Raw genomic sequence first — 27,418 nt, forward strand, 5'->3', positions numbered from 1 at the left:
AGGTAAATGCTGCAGTTCCTTTTGGGAAGAGCTAGAGTTGCGTACAAGTGACAGAGAAAATCTATACATTTTTTGAGAAAGACAGACAGTGGAGTAGTGTTGCACGGTATACTGAAACTTCTGTATTTTTTAGATACGTACTAGAATTTTTGTTACGTTCAGTACTTCTGTTAAATGTGTCTTGTGTGATTGAGAGGATCAAGTCTGTATTAACGCTGCCCCTTTATAGCACGAAGAGCAAAGTGCCTGATCCACTTACTTATTTATTGCTAGAGCTGTCTGGGCTACATTAGCTCCCCAGTCCCCACTCATGTTGCACAGAAGTTAACACACATGAATAATGCAACACGGCATGTAGAAATTTAGAAACTGTTTATTACTGTTTTCAAAAACCATACAGGCTATAACACTTAATGCAAGACGATACCGGTAGCTTTCAGCTTTAATTGTAAGCTAACTTTCCTTGCTAGCTTACAGCTGAATTCACTACCCTAGTAAGCAAAATGTGCTGATTTCAAAGCTGATTGTCACCAAAAACATTAATAATTCACATTGTCTCCCTCGCCACCAAAAACTCAATCACTTCTTCGTCTTCCTTTGCCTCCTGTCTGGTTTCCACTAGATTCCATAGCCACAAAGTCAGATTCCACAGCCACATTCTGCTCATGAATGACGTCATTAATTTCTTAAAGAGACAGCGCACACTTTTAGAAAAGAAGAGATTGCTTCTTCTATGCAAATGTTGTCAACCAGTAAAATAAAATAATATGTTCTCTTAGCAGTTGCCAATAAAATAAATCTGTAGCCCCATGAAATCAGCTCAAACAAGCTCAATAACTCAATGCATTCACACAATCCTATTGAATAATATGCATTCACATCTTGATTTACCCAGTTTATCAAGAGATTTACCATTCAAATAAATAATTAAATAATTACAATTATGTTGTTCTGTAGTTAGATTGGTAAAAAAAAAAAAAATCTAATTTATTGTATTATTAATTCAATTAATACATACATGGTTGTCAAAAAAAAAAGTACATTAACATTTTCAAACGTATTGATATTGAACTCAAATATGCCCAACGATTGAACAGAGCAGTAGCTGAATTTATCTGTCTGGATCAAGTACCATTCTGTGACTATGGCTAATATGTCTTCATTTTTTTTGTGGTATCGTTTGGTATAGAGTACCGTGATGGTATAGAGTACTGTGATGCTAAACCTGGTATCGGTATCGAAGTAAACATTCTGGTACCGTGAATAGTAAAACAAGGAAAATTGTTAGGTTAAGGGTTAGGGAAAATAGGATTTTGAATGGAAATCAATTTTAGGTCCCCACAACAATAATAAAACATATGCTGTGTGTGCATCTGAAACAACACACAAACACGCGCAGACACATACACATACACACACACACACACCTTGACAAAACACACACGCATACACACCTTGACAAAGCACACAGACACCTGGCTGCATATTCTCCTCTGTCCTCTGGCATCTTAGCTCACCTTGGCCTAGAAACATCACTAGAGCCAGGACTCACCGTATGCACCTCCCCGGACCCCCTGTTATGTCATAAGCCTAATGTACACCCTACACAATACCTAACGCAAGAACTACAATTAGCTAAGAAAAATGGCAATTCTGCGTTGCGTATGTAAGGTAGGCCTATAAATGAGTCTGTACTCGCTCCAGGGGAAAAGAAGGAGAAGGTAGGGAGGGAGGGAGGGAGCGGGTTCTGTTAGCTGGTTGGCTAAAATCCTGAGGATTTGAGAAAGTGAGAAATGAGGGATGAATACGCAGCTGGAAGTTTCACAGAGCCTGGGATATTTTCCAATTACACACCAGCCTTAAGGGCTTATAGGGCTGGCTGCTGTGCTGTGAGGAATGACCTTCCTGGATATAATGGTCCTGTGTGTGTGTGTGTGTGTGTGTGTGTGTGTGTGTGTGTTTGTGTGTGTGTGTGTGTGTGTGTGTGTGTGTGTGTGTGCGCGAATGCCAGGGAGTATTATTTTTTCCTTATCAGAATCAATATCAAAGCAAAACATGTAGTATACTGACACCAGGCCAAATAGCCAAATACATGAGGTAACACATGTCAATAATCAGATCTAATTCTCTGACACACGTGACCCATGTTTACCCTGTTTACCCGATTGGCAGGATTCTGTGGAGGAAAGAACGTAACACTACGTACACAGCTGTCAACTGGCTGACAGTGGTGGTGGGGATGCGTCACCCAACACGATAGAGACCACTTCATATGTCTGTCTGTCCGTAACGTCCACGCTTTGCTAATTGTCTGACTGATGTGTGCACACATACACTGTACACACACCCTGTACACACACACACACACACACACATCACACACTGTACACACACACACACTGTACACACACCACACATCACACACTGTACACACACCACCGACAAAAGAGCCTTCTCAATTTAAATATGGTATTCAAATGCTTTTGTTGCTCACTTACAATTACATTTGGGATCAGGTTGTTTGGCTGTGGGGAAACTGAACAGCATGGATTAAAAAATATACAGTACCAGTCAAAAGTTTGGACACACCTACTCATTCAAGGGTTTTTCTTTATTTTTACTATTTTCTACATTGTAGAATAATAGTGAAGACATCAAAACTATAGAATAACACATATGGAATCATGTAGTAACCAAAAAAGTGTTAAACAAATCAAAATATATTTTCAATTTTAGATTCTTCAAATAGCCACCCCTTGCCTTGACAGCTTTACACACTCTTGGCATTCTCTCAACCAGCTTCACCTGGAATGCTTTTCCAACAGTCTTGAAGGAGTTCCCACATATGCTGAGCACTTGTTGGCTGATTTTCCTTCACTCTGCCGTCCGACTCATCCCAAACCATCTCAATTGTGGAGCCCAGGTCTGATGCAGCACTCCATCACTCTCCTTCTTGGTAAAATAGCCCTTACACAGCCTGGAGGTGTGTTGGGTCATTGTCCTGTTGAAAAACAAATGATAGTCCTACTAAGCCCAAACCAGATGGGATGGCGTCTCGCTGCAGAATGCTGTGGTAGTCATTCTGGTTAAGTGTGCCTTGAATTCTAAATAAATCACAGACAGTGTCACCAGCAAAGCACCCCCACACCATAACACCTCCTCCTCCATGCTTTACGGTGGGAACTACACATGCGGAGATCATCCGTTCACCCACACCGCGTCTCACAAAGACACAGCGGTTAGAACCAAAAATCTCAAATTTGGACTCCAGACCAAAGGACAAATTTCCACCGGTCTAATGTCCATTGCTCATGTTTCTTGGCCCAAGCAGGTCTCTTCTTCTTATTGGTGTCCTTTAGCAGTGGTTTCTTTTCAGCAATTCGACCATGAAGGGGCCTGATTCACACAGTCCCCTCTGAACAGTTGATGTTGAGATGTGTCTGTGACTTGAACTCTGTGAAGCATTTATTTGGGCTGCAATTTCTAAGGCTGGTAACTCTAATGAACTTATCCTCTGCAACAGAGGTAACTCTGGGTCTTCCATTCCTGTGGTGGTCCTCATGAGAGCCAGTTTCATCATAGCACTTGATGGTTTTTGCGACTGCACTTGAAGAAACTTTCAAAGCTCTTGAAATTTTCCGTTTTGACTGACCTTCATGTCTTAAAGTAATGATGGACTGTCGTTTCTCTTTGCTTATTTGAGCTGTTCTTGCCATAATATGGACTTCGTCTTTTACCAAATAGGGCTATCCTCTGTATACCCCCACCCCTACCTTGTCACAACACAACTAATTGGCTCAAACGCATTAAGGAATGAAATTCCACAAATTAACTTTTAAGAAGGCACACCTGTTAATTGAAATGCATTCCAGGTGACTACCTCATGAAGAGAATGCCAAGAGTGTGCAAAGCTGTCATCAAGGCAAAGGGTGGCTATTTGTAGAATCTCAAAAATATTTGTTTAACACTAATTTGGTTACTATATGATTCCATATGTGTTATTTCATTGTTTTGATGTCTTCTCTATTATTCTACAAAGTAAAAAAAATAAAGACCGTTGAATGAGTAGGTGTGTCCAAACTTTTGACTGGTAGTGTATATTACAATGCAACATAATGGAAGCAAGCATCCACCTCACATGTCAAAAGATCCAATTCCTCTGACAAGCCAAGGGCAGCATATTCAAAGATTGTCTGTTTATACTGTAGCTTACAGTACACACAAAAAAATTTAATACATTCTCTCACAAAGAGACAAAGAGAAATAATGAAATAATTCCTTGACAAGACAAAATGTTAAGTAGGCAGAGAGCAGACAAGCGGTCTTCTCGGGGTGATGGTGAGGGATTCTGCCTGTCAGTCCAGTACGTGTGTACTGGAGTGAGACTGACAGATAGGCTATGTGGCTCTGTGTGGGATCTCTGGAGAAATATGGCCGATCGGCCAGCTGCTGTTGAGCCCAGCGGTGCCACTGCAGCTTTCTGACTAGACTAGACTGGAACCTAGTTCTGACAGGGGCGAGATAGCCGTAATAGTGGGGTGGGGATGGCAGAATTAAAAGCTTGGCAAGTACACATGTGTTCACACCTTGCTCGCTGGGACGAGAATATCCCTTTGGGGAGTGAGGATGGCTGCCTCACTTCTCTAGGCTTCTCTCACTTTTTTCTCCAGTGCTGTTATTCACTAGGTTCCCAGGAGCCTGTGAATTCCCCCTGACCCAGCTCACAGCTCCATCTGTTACTCTTGAATCTATTTGAAACACAATTTGAAACACAGCTCAGAACGGATGGGGAAACTGGAAATATAGAAATTACAACCATCACATCCACATTCCTCACACCATTCATTCCTCTTCATCCCTTCTTCCAGTATGAGTGGTAGGTGCTAGCCATGACATTACGCCCCCAGTTTATCCTAGCTACACCCTGTGTCCTTCCCCTAGCTACACAGTGCAAGTGTGTGTCCTATAGTCTAGGGCAGAAATGGGGCCACTGTCACCACTCACTACAGAGAAGAACATGGCTCAAACCAGCCGGTCTTTATCAATATTCACAGCGCTATCTTACCTAACCAGCAGAGTATAGGCCTACATAAACTCACACACACTCCTAGTCCTGACTCTCCTTTCATTCAGCTCTAATAATTCAACCACCGAGCAAGCTGCAATCAGAGAATCATGCTCTAATTGGTTAATTCTCACAAGGGGGCCACTGAGGTTTAGGCTAATATCCAGTAAAACAGTGTGTGTGTGTGTGTACATTTCAAGCTTACCGTATGCTTACCAGTCTAAACAGTTTGCGCATATATTATGAACAAAAACAATCACTTGAGAAATACTGCACCAAACATCTTAGTTAGATGTAAAATTGCGCGACTAAGACCTCCTGGCAAAACATTTTAAAATGAATTACAGATTCTTGATTTATATTAGATGAATTCTGACTATTTTGAGGAAGTGTTATGGCTATGTTGATGCTACGGGGACAAACAACAGTAATATTGCCATTTGTTCTCGTTTTTCAAGCGAAGGTCTTTAGGGAGTATGCGAACACAGACGTTCCCCTTCGCCTCGCCGAGTTATGCTAGGAGAAAACCAAACCTATGTATGCGGATGCCTTTAGAGGGGCCACTGAGGTGTAGGCTAATATCCAGTCAACAAAACAAACTCCCCCCTCCTTAATCTCTCCATCTCTGCCTAAATCAGCCATAGCAATATCAGTGCGAGCCACACTCTTTATTTAATAAAGCTAGGGTAATCAGATAGATTCTGTTCTGTATCTGATTATCTACTGCAGCAATTATGATATGCTACCTTTTACCATGAAAAGCCAGCAATTCATCTGTTGTAACAATCAATGGGGTTAACGTACTGCATTACACAACACGCACATGAAAAGGGATGGTAAAGCAGCGAATTTTATTTAGAAATGTACAGATATTTCAAAATATTAGCAATATATTCAGCACATGATCATGGTCTACATATTTTTCATCCTTTCTCTAACAGAGGGGAAAACGTGTGTTGTTGAAGACTTTGCTTTTCCTCTTGCATGTTAGCCTGAAAGGTTCTGTTACATTATTTTGCATACAGTATGAAAAATATACAGTGGGGGAAAAAAGTATTTAGTCAGCAACCAATTGTGCAAGTTCTCCCACTTAAAAAGATGAGAGAGGCCTGTAATTTTCATCATAGGTACACGTCAACTATGACAGACAAATTGAGGAAAAAAAATCCAGAAAATCTAATTGTAGGATTTTTAATGAATTTATTTGCAAATTATGGTGGAAAATAAGTATTTGGTCAATAACAAAAGTTTCTCAATACTTTGTTATATACACTTTGTTGGCAATGAGACAGGTCAAACGTTTTCTGTAAGTCTTCACAAGGTTTTCACACACTGTTGCTGGCATTTTGGCCCATTCCTCCATGCAGATCTCCTCTAGAGCAGTGATGTTTTGGGGCTGTCGCTGGGCAACACGGACTTTCAACTCCCTCCAAAGATTTTCTATGGGGTTGAGATCTGGAGACTGGCTAGGCCACTCCAGGACCTTGAAATGCTTCTTACGAAGCCACTCCTTCGTTGCCCGGGTGGTGTGTTTGGGATCATTGTCATGCTGAAAGACCCAGCCACGTTTCATCTTCAATGCCCTTGCTGATGGAAGGAGGTTTTCACTCAAAATCTCACGATACATGGCCCCATTCATTCTTTCCTTTACACGGATCAGTCGTCCCGGTCCCTTTGCAGAAAAACACCCCAAAGCATGATGTTTCCACCCCCATGCTTCACAGTAGGTATGGTGTTCTTTGGATGCAACTCAGCATTCTTTGTCCTCCAAACACGACGAGTTGAGTTTTTACCAAAAAGTTATATTTTGGTTTCATCTGACCATATGACATTCTCCCAATCCTCTTATGGATCATCCAAATGCACTCTAGCAAACTTCAGACGGGCCTGGACATGTACTGGCTTAAGCAGGGGGACACGTCTTGCACTGCAGGATTTGAGTCCCTGGCGGCGTAGTGTGTTACTGATGGTAGGCTTTGTTACTTTGGTCCCAGCTCTCTGCAGGTCATTCACTAGGTCCCCCCGTGTGGTTCTGGGATTTTTGCTCACCGTTCTTGTGATCATTTTGACCCCACGGGGTGAGATCTTGCGTGGAGCCCCAGATCGAGGGAGATTATTAGTGGTCTTGTATGTCTTCCATTTCCTAATAATTGCTCCCACAGTTGATTTCTTCAAACCAAGCTGCTTACCTATTGCAGATTCAGTATTCCCAGCCTGGTGCAGGTCTACAATTTTGTTTCTGGTGTCCTTTGACAGCTCTTTGGTCTTGGCCATAGTGGAGTTTGGAGTGTGACTGTTTGAGGTTGTGGACAGGTGTCTTTTATACTGATAACAAGTTCAAAGAGATGCCATTAATACAGATAACGAGTAGAGGACAGAGGAGCCTCTTAAAGAAGAAGTTACAGGTCTGTGAGAGCCAGAAATCTTGCTTGTTTGTAATTGACCAAATACTTATTTTCCACCATAATTTGCAAATAAATTCATAAAAAATCCTACAATGTGATTTTCTGGAAAAAAAAATCCTCAATTCGTCTGTCATAGTTGACGTGTACCTATGATGAAAATTACAGGCCTCTCTCATCTTTTTAAGCGGGAGAACTTGCACAATTGGTGGCTGACTAAATACTTTTTTCCCCCACTGTATGCACTCACTAACTGTAAGTCGCTCTGGATAAGAGCGTCTGCTAAATGACTAAAATGTAAAATGTAAATGTATACTTTATTTGGCTGAGAAAGTACAGCAGCAGTAGGCTACTCCATGAACCGTGAAAGATGACCGTGGTGGACAATCTTTGCCTCTCTCTCTCTTTGTACATCTACATTTGGTACACTGCAGAGCTATACCATTGAGAGAGAGAGAGAGAGAGAGAGAGAGAGGAGAGAGAACGAGAGAGAAAGAAAGAAAGAGAAAGGGAACGAGATAGAAAGAGATAATTTTTTTATTTAACCTTTATTTAACTAGGCAAGTCAGTTAAGAACAAATTCTTATTTACAATGACGGCCTACACCGGCCAAATCCAGACGACGCTGGGCCAATTGTGCGCCGCCCTATGGGACTCCCAATCACAGCTGGATTGTGATACATCCTGGAATTGAACCAGGGTCTGTAGTGACGCCTCTAGTGCCTTAGACCGCTGTGCCACTCGGGAGAAAGAGAGGCAGAGAGAGAGAGAAAGAGAGAGCGACCAACAGAGAACAAGACAGAGAGATAGAGAGGGAGAGAGAGAGAGGAGAGGAATAGCCAGTATGAGCTGACAGTGAGTGCAATAGTAAAAGGAGGAAGTAGCGCTGAGAGATGACACCAGCCAGTGATCCATGGAGGACCAGATGGGTTTCTCATGTAATTGTCACACTATTTCAATGATGGAAGCCGAGGCTCAGGCTCAGGCTGTGTCCCAAATGGCACCCTATTACCTACATAGTGCACTACTTATGACTAAGGCCCATAGTGCTCTGGTCAAAAGTAGTGCACTGTAAGGAAAAGGGTGCCATTTAAAAGGTGCCATTTGCGACGCAGGCTCAGGCTCCAAAGTTTTAAAATGCACCCACTGACAGCTGCAACGAGACGCAAGTAGGCCCAACACTTGCAAATCCATTATGATTGCACATTAAACTTAATATTCAGACCCCCTTAAAAAGCAACTACTTAGGCTAACTCCCAGATTGGACTACTGTACAAGAGGATTAGATTGTTTTTTAGATAGGCACAGGCCTACAAATATTGCCACTCAGTGACTTTGCTCAAACATGGCATTCTTTCATTCAAGGATCAAGGAATTTAATTGCTCATGTTAAGCAAAGACATATAGCAAAGTGTTAGCTTTTTTTCCTCACCTCCTGTGTGTGTGTGTGCGTGTGCGTGTGCGTGCGTGTGTGTGTGTGTGTGTGTGTGTGTGTGTGTGTGTGTGTGTGTGTGTGTGTGCGTGTGTGTGTGCGTGTGCGTGCGGTGACCTTCCATGGTCCTTCTCCCCTTTCCCTGGTGCAGGATGCCTTAAATGGCCATTCCTATCCAGGCCTGACTCTGCCTGGTTAAGATCTGATTTCTGATTGCTGTAGCATATCTCTGTATCTGTGTCCCAAATGGCACCCTATCCCCTATTAAGTGCACTACTTTTGACCAGGGCCTATCTGTTTCCACTGCCTGCTTGCGTCACTCCCTCTGCTCAGCACTCCGCTAGCTGCTCACACTCTGTTTATACGGCGGCACAGAACAGAAGCCTTGTTTCCACTGGCCTCACACAAACACACACACACACACACAGAGACGCGTGCACACACACACATACATACGCACTCTGTATGCAAACGTGTGTTAGTGCTGCCGTGACAGGTGAAGGCTATCCAGCTGTTGTCTGCTCCACGTCCCTACCTACTGCTCAATGTAAAGTGTGACTTAAAAATATTTTGGCTATTTATGCAAGCCACGGGCAGATTCTAGCACTGAACAGCACATTTGAATCTAATCTTGCTCTAAATCCAGTTGGCTGGACCACTGGAGGTTTAGTAAAATACCCTGTAATTGGCCCGGACTTTGCAACCGCCAACCATCCAATAAAAAATAAATGTGAAATGTGCAGGAAGCAGAGTTCCCTCCGGTGCTGTGAGGGAGATTTTTCAGTGGCCAGCAGGGAGGATACACACACACACATTACCTCAGGGAGGATACACACACACACTACCTCAGGGAGGATACACACACACTACCTCAGGGAGGATACACACACACACTACCTCAGGGAGGATACACACACACCCACTACCTCAGGGAGGATACACACACACACTACCTCAGGGAGGATACACACACACTACCTCAGGGAGGATACACACACACACTACCTCAGGGAGGATACACACACACACTACCTCAGGGAGGATACACACACACTACCTCAGGGAGGATACTGGCCCTGACCCTCGGCTCTAAAAAGAGCTCTTTAGAATATTCCTCCTCTTAGCAATAAAACGGGCCAGCCTGCTGAGTCTCTTGACCTCACACACACACCTATTCTACGGCTTTCAATCTTCTCCGTCTGACTGCATCCATCCGCAACAGAAGGGGGAAAAATTGTCACGCAAAAAATAAATACAACAAAACAATGTCTGATCTTCCTGACTGGCCAGAGAACAAAGGCGCCGATGGTTTTCAGTTTCAGTCAGTTTCTGCTGCCCAACCTCGGGAGGGAAAGAGGAAACCCAAGCTGCCTTGGCCTGGCAACTGACAGAGAAAAAAGCTAATTCACTCACGCATTTCCTATCACCTCCGCATGGAATCCAGGAACAGCAGGAAGGAGAGGAAGAAAGGGAGAGAAAGAGAAGAGAGAATGGAGCGAGAGAGAGGCCCACATATGCCTCCGTCACATTGAGAGGAAAATTATACTATCCATTAGGCTAACCCCCTTCACACACACCAACATACAGAAAACATACATCGCCTAGGCCTAGGCTGTACAAAAACAAGGCACATTTCTACATTAAATAAATTGTAAAATACAAGAAGTTAACAGGGCTAAATGTTTTGAATATTGTTTTGACTGTATGTGCTTGTGTGCATGGGTGTGTGTATGTGTGTACGTGTGTGCCTGTATGTACGTGTGTGCATGTATGTATGTATGTGTGTATATGTCTGCGTGGGTCAGTGAGCTAGAGCGTGTGTGTGTGCCCCATAAATCACCTTAATCCCAACATCTATTTCAGGGTCAAGGTAAAATCCATTATGGCAATACCAAGAGCTAAGCCAATACCAAGAGTCATCCAATCACCTGCTTGAAAAGCGAAACTGTAAGCTCATGGTGCTGTATAGGACATAAGTCCTTCAGGCCTTTTTCTTTTTTAATAATACAACTGCTGGCCGTTTATCGAGGAGTACAGTTACAGTATGTGGTTAACAGTAAACAGTTACACACAGGAAGTTCTCAATTCTAACTGTTCAGTGAAAGCACACATTTCTCTGACCACAGCTTCCTCTTCTTTACAAATAGAAAGAACACACAAACTTGATTGCATTCAAGATACATGTTTTTTAAACATTTTAGTCATTTTTGCAGACGCTCTTATCCAGAGCGACTTACAGTTAGTGAGTGCAAATGAAACTAGTTTATTTGTGTGTCTAGTTATTGTATTTTTCCCTTCCTAAACATAACATTCACCAAATGACAACCACCAGACCAGACATAATCTCTGGTCAATATATGAACTAAGCATCATACACATCTCCCACTGGGCACTCAATAGTACAAAGCAAAAGACCACCTTTAGTGGACGTAAAGGTGACAGAGGGTCCTTCAAAAGCGCCAAAGCTCTGCACTCTCACCCTTGACCCTCTCACCCTCTCTCGCTGTATTTTGACAGATACAATGGACTCCAGCACCAGCACCAAACCTGCTCATTTGTAACACTAGAAAAGCAGGTAGGTTGGGAGAAGACATAAGCCTATGTAAACATATTGCCCAACATTTACATTTCTCATACAAGCTGTTTGCTATTTCTGCCAGTGTGCAGAGATCAATTTCCAAGCAAGATGCTGAGCATTATGCTAAACACACACAGACACACACAAACACAAACACACACACACAGATATGAGGAAGAGATGAGAGGACAAAAACCTAAATGAGGAAATAAGTCTGCATGTTTTTGTGCTTTGTTCCCAGACACTCATGTCGGAGAGTTTCACACAGAGAAAATGCAATGACAAAATGCAAAGGAACTGTAAAATCATCAAAATAAAGCAACATAGTCTATAGGTTTGTTTACTTTACACCTCGATTTGTTTACTTCACTTGAGTATTGTTTGCAGACACTTTAGAAAGCGCGCAGAGGATTGTCAACTGCTAGTGGGAAGCAAAATGCTGAATTGTTGAAACGATTCAGTAAACGCGCCTCGCAATATTCACTGCGGATGTAGCTTAAGACACCTGCTCTAGTAGGCGATGAACAACACATCCGACACCGTCTATTGCTGTAACAATTACACAAACATATATAGCCTATAAATAGTCACTAGTGTCAAAAAGTGACAAATCGATTAGTCAGTCCTATGTAAATCTCCATCACAGCAAAGAAACATTTGTGTGTTGAAAATGCCTAACCACTTGTGTAATCTATTTGTATACACTTCAAACAGACGTACATTCCCCACCACACACGCCACTATGGGTTTCTTCACTGTACCCAAACCAACAGATTTAATGCGTCGCTCATTTATGTATAGAGCCATGTCATCATGGAATGCTCTGCCACCAGAGGTTACTCAAACATAAAGCAAGTTTAGCTTTAAAAAACATATTGTATCACAGCGCCTCTTTCTAAAGATCTAATTTAACTGTAGGCTACTGTATTTAAGAATATGAATATGTATATATAAATAATGTGTAAATAGTATTTTTGCTGTCTCTTGTCTTTCCAATATATAACTCTTATTTATTTTTATTTTTTTGTATTTAATGTAATATCTTATGTTGTTTTATGTCGACCCCAGGAAGAGTAGTTGCTGCATGTGCAGTAGCTAATGGGGATCAAAATAAACTAAACAGCAGGTGGTGGTGAAAACATTTGGCTAGCGTCACTCGCTAGCCATAAAGTTATTTGTTATTTACGCTTACTAGTAGAGTCAATCAAATTGGCAACAATGTAACAATCTATAAAAACAGTATAATCTCCTTAGTTGGATGGTACAATTAGTTACACCGTTGTTACAATGTTAACTACAACAGATACACCGGCACTCCGCGGAGAATTCCAGCTCGTTGTATGCAGGCAGCATTTGTTTTTTGTCCCCGAACTGTGTGTGTAGTCCGTGGCAGCACGCCACAATATCAAAAAAGCGTTCGATATACAATATATACTGACTACTTACGGTTGAAGTGTTACTGTAGTGGGAAAAGATATCCAAACATACGTTGATACCAGGCACAGTTTACAGTTCTGACTCTCGCTGACAGGACCAAATCCAAGTACCGACGTTCAGTCAAAGCGCTCCCACGCTAGACACCAGTGCGAGCCGCCTGCTGGTTTCTCCTTTGCAATGAATGGTGACTGCGCAGGCGTGGACGGGATAAATTCATTATGAGCGCTGAACAAGCGCCAGCGTTGGGTTTTACTGTCAAGAGGATGGTTAGACAATGGCATACACGGAAATCAAAAAATCAATATGAAATATATAACAGCCATATAAACCACTACAAATAGCATCTAGCTATATAGCCTATGCATTTACTTGTTTACTTTGTGGTAAGAGCTGCACTAATCACATTAGCCTCTAGGCTATTGATTAAAACACAAACTTATTACGGGGACTTCATATACTGCCCTGTGGAATTTTTATGGAAATGTATTTTCTGCAAGAAATGTATCCTCTTCTTTCCAGGCTATTTGTGTCTTTCTCTCCATCCAAATGGAGCATTCCTTTCTTTCAGCCAACAGTCTAATAAATAATTCAAGTATAGCTGCCTGCCTAGCTGCACCAATAAATAGGCTATTCTCACAATAGCAGGGGGAGTCAAATGATAGGATAATAAATAACAGCAAAGTTCAATCAGCATATTTGAATTAAAATGGCTCGGAGAGGGCTCAGAGATGGGATTTTGAGGATGTGTAAACTATCAATAGCTTTTGATGCTTGACTGAGGAACACAGCAAGTCCCACTGTACGGTTACCTAACCTAATAGCCTATGCTGCCTGCGCTACTAGAGATGTCCTGTCTTTGGATGAGAATTCACTATGCTCGCTAGTAGCCTAACAAAAATCACAGCGACAACAACAAACTGACAGCACCATTCCGACCGCATGATCCACACAAAGGCAGCATAAAAGTGTTATTATAAATCAATTACCGTAATTGCTTGCTTAAATGTCCCCGGTACCGTTACTTCCAGTCAAATGTGCGTTTCCCTGGTTCTCGAGCGTCGTGCTCCCCTATGGACATTTAGAAAACGGCTTTGTTGACGTGGTAATGTGCGCTTTTTCTTAATTGGAGGACTGGTGAAACTGCATTGCCTCCATCGATTACCAGCTCAGCCTATACTGTAGGAGCCGAACTGCTATACAGTGCAAATCATGAGAAGGCAACCTGACTAGTATATCACTGCTACGCTATGACAGAGAAGCCTGCAATGAGGCCAGGACAAAAGGGATGCAATAGTAGGCTAAGCTTTTTCTTTATAAGGAAACGTACTATGCTCCCACAGCAGCACCACCTTTTGAGAGGTTGTTATTACATGTTATTAATCAATGGAATATTATATCTAAACTGTTAGCCTATACAATGAAATAAACAACCAAAAATTGCTCCCCCACACTTAAACACACACACACAAATAAACACAAGCTCGCATGCACACACAAACACACTCACACACACACACCAAAGTTAGCCTATGACTTGCTCTGAAAGTTTAACTGAGTAGAGAGGACAAAAACAGAAAGTCTCTTTGAATGGGTGTCTGAGCGAAATGTTGGAGTGTATATAAAAGCTGTTCTAGGAACCATTTCACAGCTGGGTGTGACTTCAGGCATGCAGCACAGCACAGCACAGCACAGCACACTGCTCTGGTCAGGCCCCTTCTGTGGAACAGCATACCTAAGATATGCACACAAACACACAGACACAGCACACACTGTATCCTTATTCCTTTCTCGTTTACAAAACATACTTCACATAGACCTACAGTAAATAGCCTACAAAAGGTCATTTGTTACCTTTTCTTTTGCAAGCTGCATTACCTGTGGTTCTATAGCCGACAGTAACCCTCCTCACCTATCTGCTGCTCCTCTACCCACCTCATAGTCACATAGGCTGAGCGCGCCCCAAATGGCACCCTATTCCCTATGTAGTGCACTATTTTTGACAAGGGCCCATAGGCCTCTGGTCAAAACTGAGTAGTGCACTAGGGAATAGAGTGCCATAGAGGCCACAGCAGAGCTACAGTCAACGGCTGCTGTACTGTCGGCTGCTGAAGGTATAATTTTAGATTGCATGTGGGCTGCAAATGCTGCTCTCAGAAAACCAGGTCTCACTGAAGAATAAGGGTGTCACTGTTTCTATTCATTACTGTAAATCCATTTCATTTTCTATGTTGTTTAAGCCAGGCATTAGGACTATATGCGTCCCAGTCATAGAGCCATAGTTTTTTGCAGCAACAGCCCCTTTTCCTCCTCAAATTTGGCCGGAATGACAACCATACAGGTCTCAGTGAAGAATACTGCTGTCACTGTCTATTCACTACTGTAGATCTATTTAATTTTCTATGTTGTTTAAGGTACAGTATATGCTTCCCAACCATAGAGCTGTAGAGATTTTGTCAGCAACAGCCCCTTTTCCTCCTCAAATTTGGTCAGAATGAGAAGCAAATTGAGGAGGGATTGGCAGTTATAAACGATCTGTAGCGGGTGATTTGGACGTCAGGCGTCAGGCGCAGGAGTGTAAATCACTGAATAAATTGTTTATTCGGCACATACAGCAGTACGCAGCAATGTGTAAAATAATACAGTGCGGTATAACGGCACACTGGAGAAAAACATAGCACACGGGTGAATATCCCGGCGATCCAAATATATAAAGCTCCACCGAGCTATTGTCACCTCCACAATAAACAATCACACACAAAGACATGGGGGGCAGAGGGAATACTTATACAGGTACTGATGAGGGGATATGAACCAGGTGTGTGTAAAAACAAGACAAAACAAATGGAAGGATGAGATGAGGAGTGGCAGTGGCTAGAAGGCCGGTGATGACGAACGCCGAAGCCTGCCCGAACAAGGAGAGGAGGCAGCGTCGGAGGAAGTCTTGACAGTAACTCCCCCCCCCCCCGACACCGGCATCGGGGGTGGCCAGAAGGACGCGGAGCGGGGCGAGCCAGATGGCGACGGTGGAAATCCCGCAACAGAGAGGGATCGAGGACATCCCTCACCGGGACCCAGCACCGCTCCTCCGGACCGTAATCCTCCCACTCCACGAGGTACTGAAGGGCCCCCACCCGACGCCTCGAATCCAGGATGGAACGGACGGAGTACGCCGTGGCCCCCTCGATGTCCAGAGGGGGCGGAGGGACCTCCCGCACCTCAGACTCCTGGAGCGGATCAGCCACCACCGGCCTGAGGAGAAACATGTGAAACGAGGAGTTAATACGGTAATCAGGAGGGAGTAGTAACCTATACGTAACCTCGTTTGCTCTCCTCAAGACTTTGAATGGCCCCACAAACCGCGGGCTTAGCTTCCGGCAGGGCAGGTGGAGGGGTAGGTGGAGGGTCGAGAGCCAGATCCAATCACCCGGTACAAAGACCGGGGCCTCACTGCGGTGGCGGTCAGCGTTGGCCTTCTGGCGACGCAATGCGCGCTGGAGGTGGACATGGGCAGCGTTCTACATCTCCACCGCACGCCAAAACCAGTCGTCCACTGCAGGAGCTTTGGTCTGGCTCTGATGCCACGGTTCCAGGACCGTCTGATACCCTAAAACACATTGAAATGGAGATAGGTTGGTGAATGAGTGGCAGAGAGAGTTCTGGGCATATTCGGCCCATGGCAAGAACACCGACCACTCCCCCGGCTGGTCCTGGCAGTTGGACCGCAGGAACCTACCCATATCCTGATTCACCCGTTCCACCTGCCCATTAGATTCGGGGTGAAACCCAGAGGTCTGGCTGACCGAAACCCTCAGACGTTCCATGAACGCCTTCCAAACCCTGGAAGTAAATTGGGGACCCCGGTCAGACACTATGTCCTCAGGCACCCCGTAGTGCCGGAAGATCAGTTAGGAAGTCAATTGATAAGTGGGACCATGGCCGTTGTGGAACTGGTAAGGGATGTAACTTACCCGCTGGAAGGTGCCTAGGTGCCTTACTCTGCCGAGCAGGAGGAGACATACACCCTCACGTCCTTAGCCAAGGTAGCCACCAGTACTTCCCGGTCAGGTCCCGCACTGTACGGCCGATACCTGGGTGACAGAGGAGGGGGACGTGTGTGCCCAATAGGTAAGACAATCACGGACAAGAGATGGCACGTAACACAGCCCAGCTGGGCACTGAGGTGGAGATGGCTCTGTGCATAACGCCCGCGCTATGTCCGCGTCCACCACCCACACTACCTGCGCCACAATGCAGGAGGCCTGGAGTATGGGGGTGTCTGCCTTCACGTTCTTTGTGCCTGGTATGTAGGACAGTGTGAAATCAAACTGCGTGAAGAACAAGGCCCACCTGGCCTGGTGAGGGTTCAGCCTCCTCGCTGCCCGGATATACTCCAGGTTACGGTGGTCAGTCCAGACAAGGAAAGGGTGTTTCACCCCCTCTAGCCATTGCCTCCATGCAGTCAGGGCTCTGACAACAGCCAACAGCTCCCGGTCACCAACGTCATAGTTCTGCTCCGCCGGGCTGAGCTTCTTAGAGAAGAAGGCACAGGGGCGGAGCTTGGGTGACGTGTCCGAGCGTTGGGATAGGACAGCGCCTACCCCTACCTCGGACGCATCAACCTCCCCTACGAACGGCAATAATGGATCAGAATGGGCCAGTACCGGGGCTGAGGTGAACAGAGCCCTCAGGTTACTGAAAGCCCTGTCAGCCTCAGCAGAGCTGGGATGGCCCACCCTTCAACAGAGAGGTGATGGGAGCTGGGACCTTGCCAAAGCCCCGGATAAACCTCTGATGGTAATTGGCAAAGCCAATAAAGCGCTGCACCTCCTTTACGTGGTTGGAGTCGGCCAATTACGCACGGCTGAAATGCGGTCTCCCTCCATCTCCACACCTGAGGTGGTGATGTGGTATCCAAGGAAGGAGACGGACTGTTGGAAGAACAGACACTTTTCTGCCTTGGCATATAGGTCATGCTCCAACAGTCGGCCCAGCACTCTGCGAACCAGGGACACATGCTCGGCGCACGTAGCGGAATACACCAGAATGTCATCGATGTAGACCACCACACCGCGACGAAGCATGTTCCGAAACACCTCGTTCACAAAGGACTGGAAGACTGATGGAGCATTCATCAACCCGTACGGCATCACCAGGTATTCATAATGCCCCGTGGTTGTGCTAAATGCTGTCATCCACTCGTCCCCTTCCCGGACACGCATCAGGTTGTACGCACTCCGGAGATCTAATTTCGTGAAGAAGCGTGCCCCATGCATTGATTCGATAACAAAGGAGATGAGGGGTAGAGGTTAACCATAGCGAATGGTAGTTTGATTAAGTGCACGGTAATCAATGCAAGGGTGCAGACCTCCGTCTTTCTTCTTCACGAAAAATAAACTTGAGGAGGCGGGTGAAGTGGAGGGACGTATGAACCCCTGGCGCAGGGACTCGGAGACGTATGTCTCCATAGCCTCCGTTTTAGCCTGCGACAGGGGATATACATGACTCCTGGGAGGCACAGCGTCTAACCAGAGGTTTATCGCGCAATGGGGTGGTAATTTGGTCGCCTGCGTTTTGGAAAAAGCATGCGCCAAGTCGAGGTATTCGGGGGGAATGCGCACAGTGGAGGTAGTGTCTGGACTTTCCACCGTGGTTGCACCAACGGGAACAGCTAGACACCTACCCTGACACTCTCGCGACCACCCCGTGAGAACCCTCTGCGGCCATGAAAAGGTGGGGTCGTGTAATGCGAGCCAGGGAAGACCCAACAGGGAAATCAGGGGACTCAATAATATAAAAGGTGATTTGCTCTCTATGGGTCTCTTGCGTAATCATCGTGACTGGTGCTGTAACCTCCCTAACAAAACCTGACCCTAATGGTTGACTGTCAAGTGCTTTGATGGGCAATGGAATGGATAGGGGAACCAATGTATACATAGACTATTAGCTAACGACCTGTCCATAAAGTTCCCAGCTGCGCCTGAATCGACCAGCGCCTTACACTGGAGAACTACCGTGTAATCAGGGAAGTTGACGTGTATGGTGAAGTGTGCAGCAGAGGGCTCTAAACGAGTGTGGGTTTTCGCTACCTGGGGTGACGCGAGAGTGCCCTGCCTGCCGCCTCCAGACCCAGAAGAACTCTGATGACAGCGTGCAGCAGAACGTCCTCTCTTGCCACAAGAGTGACACTGGATCTGTCGTTTTCTATTCTCCCGGATCGCAGCACCACCCAGCTCCATCGGAACGCGATCCGGGTTGAAGGAGGGTGAAATGAGCAGGCCCCTTCCAGGACATCCTCTCAAAGCCAGCAGGTTGTCCAACCGGATGGCCATATCCACCAGTTGGTTGAAAGTCAATGTGGTATCCCGGCAGGCTAGTTCCCTTCGGACGTTCTCACGCAGTCTGCATCGGAAGTGGTCGATGAGGGCCCGCTCGTTCCACCCGGACCCAGCCGCTAGAGTTCTCCAGGGCAAAGTTTTGCGCGGTCCTTGTCCCCTGCCTCAGATGAACCAGATGCTCTCCCGCCTCTCTTCCTTCGGGGGGATGATCGAAGACTGCCCAAAAGAGGCGAGCGAACGCCCCGTAGTTGTCCAACGCATCTCCTCCTTCACTCCAGACCGTGTTGGCCCACTCCAGGGCTTTCCCCGAGAGGCAGGAGATGAGGGCGGACACCTTCTCCCGCTCCGATGGAGCCGGGCTGATGGTGGAAAAATAGAGGTCCAGCTGCAGGAGGAAACCCTGGCAGCAGGCCGCTGTCCCGTCGTACTCCCTCGATCAAGATAGGTGAACACTCTGGGCGCTGGGGTGTGGGTGGCTAGATCTGGTCGCTCAGCTGGTTCCGACGGGTCGGGTCCTCTCCTCTCCAGGTGCTGGACAATCTGGAGAACCCGATCCATCGCTTCACCCAAGCTGGCTAACATGTTGGAATGCTCCCGGACCCACTCCACGACTCCAGGCATATTCCCCGCTCCTGCTGACTCCATGCTGTTGGGTGTGTGATTCTGTAGCGGGTGATTTGGACGGAGTCAGGCGCAGGAGGGTAAATCACAGAATAAATGGTTTATTCTGCAATACAGCGGTACGCAGCAATGCGTAAAACAATACAGTGCGGTATAACGCCGCACTGGAGAAAAACAAAGCACACGGGTGAATATCCCGGCGATACAAATACATAAAGCTCCACGAGCTATCCTTACCTCCACAATAAACAATCACACACAAAGACATGGGGGGCAGAGGGAATACTTATACAGGTACTGATGAGGGGATATGAACCAGGTGTGTAAAAACAAGACAAAACAAATGGAATGATGAGATGAGGCGCGGCATTGGCTAGAAGGCCGGTGACGACGAACGCCGAAGCCTGTCTGAACAAGGAGAGGAGGCAGCTTTGGAGGAAGTCGTGACACGATCAGCTTTCAAGAAAGGAAATAAAGCCTGATAGAGAAGGACACAGCTGCAAATGAACATGACATCTGTTCTTAATGATGCTCCGGAGGTTTTGTATCATTTCAGCCCGTAGTTCTGAAAGTAGTGCTCACCAGCCAAAACGGGTCCCTGAAAATTGTGCACAAATGTGTCGAATGATATGTTACGTATTGCAAAAATGTACAATATGTTACTAATTTGTAAGTGCTTAAGATCCCGGACTGCATCTTTAACAGTTATCTTGAAACCATGATGTTTTCTGCTATCAAGAGCTCTTCATATGTTTATACTGTGTTTATAATATGTTTATAATGCACATATATACATGTTTATGTACATGTTATTGTATGTCTTCGCAGTCAGTATATTTAAGAGTTTTATACCATGGACGTGTAAACTGGACATGTATGTTAATGTATAATGTGTAATGATATCCGCCCTAGTTTCCCATCCCTTCCTGACAAGGACAGAGGAGCCTGACGCAAAGCTGCTCTCCACATGGGAACATCTGTGCCAACCTGCCAAAATGAGGACATAAGGACTCAAGGTACAGCAGTATTGTACGTGAGGGGATAAAAGCAGCCCCCCCCCCCCTCTCTCTCTCTCCCTCCACACAGTAGCACAACAATAGCCTGCCATCTGACACCTCTCAAAGGTTGTTTTTAGGGGAGTTGTCTTCAGAGACACAATGATAAAAGAGAGGAACTAGAGTCTTCCCACTTCAGACAGTAAAGAATAAAGATGAGAATATACGCCAGACGCTCTTCCTAGTTATTCAGGCTAAACAAGACAACCTCTGTCCTCTCCTGTCCTCTCCTGTCCTCCCCTGTCCTCTCCTCAGGCTGTGTTGTGTTCAGTAGTCCAAGTTGTCCAAGTTGTCAGCACCCCACCAGGTCATGCCTGGCCCTGCTGTCCCCATGCTGGGTCTGGGCAGACAGACAGAGCCATGGAGCGAGATCAGACATGAGTGACAGCTGGACTGGACCCCACCCCTTACCATCCCCACCACTCTCTGACAGTTGGTCACCTGGAAATGAGATAACACCCCTGGAGTGGGATTTGGGGTTTGATTCAGGGTGTTTGGCCAGTTACAGTTACCCTGCACAGAGGTAGTAGAGATTCAACTCTGAGTCATGCTACCAATGCCCACTGGCTTTTTGTCAATATACTAGGCTATGGAGCATCTCTGATTGAAAACCTCAAGCCTGATTGAAATACCCACTGTCATCATTTAATTTGAATGGAAGAGAGATGTATCTTTTCTCCATTACTTTCTTTACCCTCCTGCACTTGTAGTAACTGTGAGTGATGTGACACTACTTCGTCCTGTTCACCGGTCTTGGTGTTTGGATGGAGTAGTATCAGCCAGTGGACAGGGTTTCCACTAGATGCCCAAGCTGCAAAGTCAAAATTGGCTTTATCGTAAAACTGTATGGAACCAAAATGTAGCTTTTTCGTCATAATTTAAGGTTAGGGTTAGGCATAAGATTAGCAGTGTGGTTACGGTTAAGGTTTAAAATCTGATTTTAAGACGAGACATTGTAGAACTAGGCGGGGCGTACGACTTTGAAACTTGGCCAGATAGTGACGACCAGAGGACAGAGAGGTCATCTCTCTCTCTCTTTCTCTCTGTGATTCTGCAGCCCAGATCCTAACCTTAATCCTGTGGTCTCACAAACTCACACAGAGAGATCCGGAGGAGTGGGGGGTTTGGTGACATGCCACCTGGCTGTCCAGACACTGCCAGGACAACTCTGTGTGTGTGTGTGTGCCAGGCCGACAGTCACCAGATGGCGGTGCCAGCGTGGCACGGGCATCAGGCGCAAGTGGCGGTTGGAGAGGTGAGAAAAAGATGAGAGGGCAAGGGGGAGGTAGGTTGGGTGCCTGCCGTCGATGCCAGTGTGTGTGTGTGTGTGTGTGTGTGTCTATGTGTGTAGAAGGTGATGATGGACGGAGTCAGACGTAGGAGAGGAAATCACAGAATAAATGGTTTAATCAATAAACAGAGGTACGCAGCAATGCGTAATACACACTGGGGAAAATAAGGCAGACGGGTGAACAACGATACACAGCGATACACAAATAGGAACGAGCTCCACCGAACTATAATCTCCTCTACAATAAACAATCACACACAAAGACAAGGGGGCAGAGGGAACACGTATACAGGTACTGATGAGGGGATATTAATCAGGTGTGTGTAATAAACAAGACAAAACAAATGGAATGATGAGATGAGGAGCGGCAGTGGCTAGAAGGCCGGTGACGACGAACGCCGAAGCCTGCCCGAACAAGGAGAGGAGGCAGCTTCGGAGGAAGTCATGACAATGTGTGCAGACAGCCAGGGTGGAGACAGACAAACATCAACTCTTTCCTTCTCAGCCCATTCCAAATGGGCATCATTCTTTGGCTTAAATTTCCATTGACGTGGTTGTGTCAACAATGGTCCCTTTTCTAAATGTTTATAGGCAGGCTGGGACAGCTGTCTGAAGTATGGAGGTTTGTGTTGTTGTGGTTTGATCGATGAGGCTCGTCCTCACAGGAAGGGGTAGGACAGTGTGGCCGTGGACTGTGTGTGTGTTTGTAAAGGACCTCTTTGTCTTTATGAGGGATAGAGACGTAGAAAGATATAGTTCTGTCTGTGTTGCTAAAAGTGCTATGTTGAGAAAAAAAAGTGTTTTTATATGCTTGTTTTGCAGTGGGGTAAAGTACTTAAGTAAAAATACTTTAAAGTACTACTTAAGTAGTTTTTTTTGGTATCTGTACTTTACTATTTATATTTTTGCCTACTTTTACTTTACCACATTCCTAAATAAAATAATGTAATTTTTACTCCATACATTTTCCCTGACACCCAAAAGTACTCGTTACATTTTGACAGGAAAATTTTTCGATTCACACACTTCTCAAGAGAACATCCCTGGTCATCCCTACTGCCTCTGATCTGCCGGACTCACTAAACAGAAATGCTTCGTTTGTAAATTATGTCTGAGCGTTGGAGTGTGCCCCTGGAGATCCGTCAATTTAAAAAAAAAAAGAAAATGGTGCTGTCTGGTTTGCTTAAAATAAGGAATTTGAAATGGTTTATGCTTTTACTTTTACTTTTGATACTTAAGTAGATTTTAGCAATTCCATTTACTTTTAATACTTAAGTATATTTAGAACCAAATACTTTTAGACTTTTACTTAATGTCACGGTACTGATGTGGATGCGGTGGTGAAGTCAGGCGCAGGACACAGAGGATAAGTCAAAACGACTTTACTGAAATACTTGAACAAAATAAATGGCCTCGAAACACCGGAGGCGAACTAATACGCGCAATGCGTAAACACTCACAAACAAAAGTACCGAACCTAGAAACAAACGACAGGCGGGCAATAACACACAACTACAAAACATAACACAGGGAAACGTATAGGTGACATAATCATGACAGAATACGAAATAGGTGCACTAAACTAGACATGACAAAACAAACATCGAAAACATCAAACGGTGGCAGCTAGTACTCCGGGGACGACGAACGCCGAAGCCTGCCCGAACAAGGAGGAGGAGCAGCCTCGGCGGTATTCGTGACACTTAAGTTGTATTTTACTTGGTGACTTTAACTTTTACTTGAGTCATTTTCTATTAAGGTATCTTTACTTTTACTCAAGTATGACAATTGAGTACTTTTTCCACCACTGTTGTTTTGAGGATCTTTATAGCAATAATTTCTGGCAGATTCTCTCTCAAACATTAGTAGTTGTTCACACACACACACACACACACACACACACACACACACCACCCTAGTCCAGGGTCCCCAATTTGCGGCCCGCAGGTTTTTGAATTTTCATTGTTGGACATAAAAGACTATAAAAACACCAGGAAATCAGCTGCAAGTAGTTTTAATTTAGGAAATCTGCTCACCAAATATTCCCACGCATATAGAGAGACGTGATTGTATACAAATATAAGAAAGATATGAAATTGTTATGTTTTAGTCAAATTTGATATCTGTTTGGAATTCTTGGGGTCAATTTGCAGTCTACAAATATTATTTGTAATTATGTTCCCCCAACCATCCACTCAAGAAAAAATCGTCCCACGGCTGAATCTAGTTGATGATCCCTGCCATTGTCTTTACAACAGTATGTTACACACACAGATGTCAACTAAAGACTTGACATCTATCACTTTCTGACTCCACAGACATGTCCATCACCACAGTACAGTACAGTATAATTCTAAGGCAAAAAAATTGACATTGGGCAATCTAAAATAGATAACACTTAGCTATCCACACAGACCTGCTCTATTTACCACACAGAGTGGAACCATATTATGGCTGGTAAAATGCTATTACCACTATCTCCAGATCACTTACAGTAAAGGGAAACAGTAAATTGCCTTTGACGAAAAATAGACCAAAAGAATGATGATGTAAAGCAGTGAAATCAGCACGTTTTTATTGGAGTTACTTACTACAGTTATTACAAGCCTAAAGGAGAAGACGGTGTGTGTGTGTGTTACTATAATCCTATAATCGCTAGTTATGGAATTGTTTCTCCCAGGTGCCAAATGCGTTCTAATAGACAGACTGCGTGAGCTGTGCTGTTTTCACCAATGGTTTGTCAGTTTCTCCGAGTATGTCGGCCTACATTGAAAGACTAGCCAAAACTAGAAGAGGAATGTACTACTCTGATGTGGTAGTAGCTGAATGTGGTACGAGACAGAGAGGGAGAGCGAGGAGTGAGAGAGGGGAAGGGAGGGAGGGAGAGAGAGGAGAGAAAGAGGGAGAGGGAGAGAGAAGAGAGAGAGTCAGAGAACGTTTGTGTGTTATCTTTCGATCTCCATCTGCTAATTCAGGACATACCTTAAACCAGAGAGGCATGGATCGGATACTTTTGATTGGAGAGTTGATATGACCTTGAACCCCATTGGTTACCCCCTCCATCCCCCTCTTCTACCGTCCTCCGTCCTCTTTTTTCTGAAACCTTTGGTCCTTTCATCTTCCACATCTCCTCCTCCCTATCTCTCCTTCCATCTCCTTCTCTCCCTCCCTCTCCCTCTCTTTCTCTCTCCCCCCTCTCTAGAGACACTCTCTGCCCCTCTATCCTCCATCACTTCAAAGCAACACACTACTAGAAAGCGCAGGAGAATAGAGGAGAGCAAAGGCTTGGAACACATCAATACTATAGCAGAGACTGGGAATTCTGGGAAACCAGGATGCGATGTTGTGATGTACAAAAGGTGACCTACGTAGTACAGGATGTCATAAAGGTGACCTCACTAGTGTGGTATAGATTTAGACCACAGGGAACATTGTCCATTCGTCAGCTCAATGTTCAAATGATTTATACTGAACAAAAATATAAACTCAACATGAAACAATTTCAAAGTTACAGTTCATCTAAGGAAATCAGTCAATTGAAACAAATTCATTAGGCCCTAGTCTATGTATTTCACATGACTGGGCAGGGGCGCTGCCATGGGTGGGCCTGGGAGGGCATAGGCCCACCCACTGGGGAGCCAGGCCCAGCCAATCAGAATGAGTTTTTCCCCACAAAAGGGCATCATTACAGACAGAAATACTGCTCAGTTTCATCAGCTGTCCGGGTGGCTGATCTCAGACGATGCCGCAGGTGAAGAAGCTGGATGTGGAGGCCCTGGGCTGGCGTGGTTACACAAGGTCTGTGGTTGTGAGGCCGGTTGCACGTACTGCCAAATTCTCTAAAACAACGTTGCAGGCGGCTTATGGTAGGAAAATAAAAATTCAAATCTGTGACATTGGGCTGTCTGACAAAACTGCACATTTTACAGTGGCCTTTTATTGTCCCCAGCACAAGGTGCACCTGTGTAATGATCATGCTGTTTAATCAGATTCTTGATATGCCACACCTGTCAGGTGGATGGATTATCGTGGCAAAGGAGAAATGCTCACTAACAGGGATGTAAACAAATTTGTGCACGAAATTGGCGAGAAATAAGCTTTTTGTGCGTATGGAACATTTCTGGGATCTAATTTCAGCTAATGAAACATGGGACCAACACTTTACATGGTGCATTTATATTTTTGTTCAGTGTATATTAACTACGACCATATGAAAAACTAAATACAGTGTTAATAGCTCCTCCATGTTTGAAAAGTCTCCAGTTAAAGGTTTCTGGTGGTAGTGTAAAGGTGGAAGGCAGAGTGTAACTTCATCAAAGCAGACTTTTGTCCATGTTTAAAAAGTATAAGATGCAGGTTTCTGGTGGTACTCCATGTAAGTGGAAGACTGAGACAGAGTGTCTCCTCAAAGCAGACCTAGTTCGAATTCGTATTTCAAATATTTGAAACATCTGAGGTGCACTTAATTTAGCTTGTCAGGCACAATGGATCCAATATAGTATTCCAAGAAGTGCAACCTCCTCATACCAGACAAGCTAAATCATGCGCACTTCAGAATGTTTCATATTTCAAATATTTGAAATACGTATTCGACTCAACAGGTCTGCCCGCCTCACAGGCTTATGAGGAATTTAGAGGTGAGCTAGAGTGCTTCCAAAACGGCACCCCATTCCCGATATAGTGCACTACTTTATTACTAGCCTATGGGCACTGGTCAAAAGTTGAACACTACAGAGAATAGGCAGCCATTTCAGATGCAGCCTGGCTAGACTGTGGTCTGCTGTCCTGCACTGGGTTCAGGCTAGAAGACTCTTTCTAGTACTTGTCCTCAGAGGAAGCGCCTGTAGATGTACTGTAGCAAGTAGATACCAGTGTGTTCTTCTGTAGAGTAGAGGCATGGTGAAAACAATCATTAGTGTGTGAAGAAACACCCTGGTGCGTTTAGGAGCTGCACCCCTGGAAGAGTCATGGCTATTATCCCAGAGACAGATGCAGCAGGCAGTCAGTGTGTGTGCGTGCATGTTTGTGTACAGAACACAAAGCCATTGTAAAGCCCTCCATCTGATTAAACAGTTCTCCATATTAACAAAGGAGATAAGGAGAATGGAACACACAATATGATGTGGTGATGATAATAATGATAATGGTGGTGGTGGTGACGGTGATGATAATGATGATGATGATGATGGTGGTGGTGGTGAT

General features: G+C 44.9%; 1 protein-coding gene across 1 annotated transcript in view; it reads right to left on the reverse strand.

The window, feature by feature from the left end:
* The window catches only part of strbp (spermatid perinuclear RNA binding protein), a 111,815-nt gene extending 98,761 nt beyond the window's left edge, over positions 1–13,054 (reverse strand). The window contains exon 1 of the mRNA XM_084160923.1: positions 12,924–13,054. The gene's annotated coding sequence lies outside the window, so the exon portion shown is untranslated. The remainder of the gene's footprint in view (positions 1–12,923) is intronic.
* Positions 13,055–27,418: the final 14,364 nt, after the last annotated feature.

The sequence above is a fragment of the Coregonus lavaretus genome (assembly GCF_964263955.1).
Source record: "Coregonus lavaretus genome assembly, chromosome: 4".
NCBI lineage: Eukaryota > Metazoa > Chordata > Actinopteri > Salmoniformes > Salmonidae > Coregonus > Coregonus lavaretus.